The sequence below is a fragment of the Cimex lectularius genome, unplaced genomic scaffold (genome assembly GCF_000648675.2).
Source record: "Cimex lectularius strain Harlan isolate CLEC.00 unplaced genomic scaffold, Clec_2.1 scaffold260, whole genome shotgun sequence".
Lineage (NCBI taxonomy): Eukaryota > Metazoa > Arthropoda > Insecta > Hemiptera > Cimicidae > Cimex > Cimex lectularius.
The window spans coordinates 241,798-245,781 of NW_019392831.1; positions in this window are offsets into that span (position 1 = coordinate 241,798).

Genomic DNA, 3,984 nt, shown 5'->3' on the forward strand with positions numbered 1-3,984 from the left:
CTTCATAGCAATACCTGCATAGGGTTGTTTATCAGCTATCCTGTTTGTTTAGTCCCTGCAAGTCCTAGACTTAGTTGTTGTGCCTTTGGTTTCTACGATGTTACTTAGATGAACATTTTTTCATCCCTCTGTCCTACGATACAACCAAGTACTTATTTTTAACCTACTGTTGTACTGTACCTAGTGCCTGATGGAACTACGTTTTTAGCAATTTGTCCCTTTGCTCTGCCCGGATATACAAACATAGGTAATTTTGTTGGTATCCCTTAACCTAACTTTATCCCAACCCTAATTCTATCTGATTTGACCAGTTCCTATCCCTGGCACTAATCTAACTCTAATCCTTTCCAAAGCCATAACTTAAGTTGTAAGCTAACAGAAGTAGGTTTCTTTACTTTTTTTTGCATTGCACCTGTCTATTTTGCATCAATTAATCTTTAGAGCTTTTCGCTCAATCCATTAATCTTAGGGCTTTTTACCAGATCTCAAGCTTTGTTAAGAATCTACGTGTATATCCTTCTTTTTTTTTCTTTCGTAGGAGTGGGGAAGTCAGCCTGCATAGACTTTCCCATGTAGGTCATAGTCGTCATTTTTTTCCTGACAATATGTATGCACACAAGCTTGTTGCTGATGCTACGAGTCTGCAGTCCCGTCAAAAATTCTACTATCAATCTAGAACTTTATTGAATACAATTGTTTGCCTCTGTTCTGAGATACTTTTCCATTGAACCCAGGGCTTAATTTTTAACCCATTGTCTGATTGATTTCCATTTTTAGTAATATGGCCACAATAGGGTTAAGGGCCAACAAAGTTCCTGATTTTTTTGGCCAATTTAACGGCAACCTCGTTTGCCCCTCTGCCCTGAATGCCTTCAAACACAAACAAGGGTAATTTTATTGTGATCCGTAAAACTTAATTTGTCTAACCTAGCCTAACCGGTCTTACACATAACCCCGACTTAGCCTAACCCATGCGCAATCGGTAACATGGAAGTAGACTCGCAAAATTATGTGTATCCAGTCAAAAACATCCTTGTTAACACATTTAAATACATAAATAAGTCTTTTTTTATTTTTTCCCTGAACCGATATATGTTAAGATTTATTTATTGACTATTGGTTTTTTGTGTAATGTATCACATAAATTAGTAAGATTAACATCTTTTCTTTGTATTCGAATTTATTTATTGCAACATTTCTGTTACTCTTGTCAGCTTTCACGTTGCACATTTCATTGCAAAATTACTTGGTTTTTCTAATCAAGCCAATCATTTTCATGTCTTGATTATTTCTGTGCAATAAACCGTTTCTAATTACGTTAGTAGCCTCTGTCCTAATTAAAGTTATCTTCGACTAATCACCTCTATATCCGTAATTAGTTCAAATACAGTAAGATTATGTTTGTTGTATGAGAATTGAAGTTACCGCTAAGCCGAAGTATCTCAAGTACATCTTTATCAACATTAGTTTTATTCACTATTTTGTCCTCTTTGTTATTATGTGCTAAAGATATAATTTTAACTGATTTAAGAGAAGCGAGCTAATTTTGCACCATTGTTCTATCTTCTAATGGTCGATTAGCCTTTACTCTCTCATGGATTTGGGTTGTGGTCATTATTCTTATAAAACGAGTGTAGGTGAATGAAAAAGTAAATAACATATGTACTTACTTAGTTGTACGAGAAATTTTCTCAATGAGTCTTAAATATTGCGTCTTTGATGTATGCCGTTACATATTATGCTAAGGCTGGCACGCATGAGGTTTCAGCGCGGCAGGAGAATCGGCTTTATGTATTTCAATTTATCTTTAAAAAACCGCCCCCTTATCTCTTAAGCCGTCTCCCATTACTCATTTTCCGTTCCACGTTCAATAATTAAGTAACCTTTTTCTCTTTGTCGAAAAAACAACAAAAAATATTGCTGTTTTTAACCCTTGTTGTGTTGTTTATGTCAACCCGTCTCGACTAATATCATATGTCCGGATTCTCAGATCGAACTCTACCAAAAATACTTTAATTAAAGAAAGTTTAAGTTTTTCATACACAAGGACTTAAATTGATTAGCTTAATATAATGAGCTTATGTGTACAAAAACCTATCTACTTGACGTGATAGTCAAACCAGTAATTAAAAAAAAATAACGATTATTATAAAATCAAATTACACTCTCATTAAAATAAAATTTAAAACCACAACATTAACATAATTACTTCAGTTAGTAGTTTTAAAGACATCCGAGCCAAATTAATCGAATAATCATTTTTAATTAAGAAAGCTCTTTTTAAATCGATACCCCCTGTCTGAAAAGAAATTACGAACATTAATTATAAGGATTTTTTATGGCAAACCAAAATAATTAACACCGAGAAGGACTATTTTTAATAATGATCGACCGTGAGCAAAAAACTTGGCCTAAGATTTTAATGATTATTTAAAGTTTGTTTATCAATTAATATCCTTGTAATTGTACTATATACTTTCAAACACTCTGGATCAAAATATGGTTTTGAAGAAAACAGCAAATTTAGTGGTAACTTCCAAGCTTTCGACCTTATTTTAGGGTTATCATCAGGGCAAAACAATCTTAAAGTTGTCCACCGATCGACATATTTAAGTTTTTTTCAGGGGATCGCAAATTTCTGGCCGAAGCTTTTTTCTTCAAGACCATACCTAATCCAGAGTGTTCGTGAATGAAAAAGTGGTCGAAATTTCTAACAATGAAAACAAAAACTTCATAAGTTAAAGAACCGCATGGCAATTTTTAAAAAAAATTGTCACAGAATTTTTTTTAAATTGCCATTGTTAATGTTGTGGTTTTAGATTTTATTTTAATGAGTGTGTAATTTGATTTTATAATAATCTCTATTTTTTTAAATTACTGGTTTGACTATCACGTCAAGTAGATAAGTTTTTATACACATAAGCTCATTATATTAAGCTAACCAATTTAAGTCCTTGTGAATGAAAAACTTAAACTTTCTTTAATTAAAGTATTTTTGTTAATAAAAATTAATTTATATGTATTTTTGGTAGAGTTCGATCTGAGAATCCGGACTTATGGTATTAGTCGAGACAGGTTGACAGAAACAATAGAACAATGGTTAAAAACGGCAATATTTTTTGCTAGGCCAGAGGATTGGCTCGACTTGTTTCCTCTGCCTCTGAGTCACCCAATTTTTTAGATTAGCTTAATAGATTCAGCCGTTGAAAATGAAGAAAAGTACGTGTTTTGGTGAACTCAGCTAGATAAACGGTGATACTAATGACATTGATGATATATATATATATATATATATATATGATAATAAAAACACTAAAGTGTATTTATTAGTAAATTAGCCATTGGTTGTACCTTAACGGTCTATTTATTATTTGATCGTTGCTAATTTTAAACACGTTTTACACACACAAAAAAAACTGTTTCACGTTCATAATTTATGCAATCATACACTAATATCAGGACGTGAAGCACCGCATATACAATTCAAATGTGGACATCAAATTTTAAATATCAAATTATTTAACAAATTGGTTTCTCTTTTTGTGAACCGAGAGTAACTCAAATGCAGAGTTAGGAGAGCGGCCATCCCGTAATTTGCATGTGAATTACTATATATTTGCCCGAGGTGGAATGTGAAAGGAAACGCCGTGAACCGTCTCTTATCTTTTAATATTTTAGCATAAATTTACCCAGAAAAATGTATATGTAAAATTAAAATGTTTTGTTATTTATTAAACTGAATTGCAGGTAGTGCACTTCCTCGCAAACGGAACGCTTCCCATGATGAATAGAAATTGCAGTTCCGCGAATGAGCGTGCACTTAAGAGTAGGCATTATCGTAAATTTATGATGATATGAACTATATCCAACGGTGGCAATTCAGTCAACAACTTCTTAAAGTACCCGGTTTCTTTTTCAAATGCAAACAACCGTGATTTGAAGAAACTTCCTATCAACACATAATGAGATTACGAAGATGTTAAA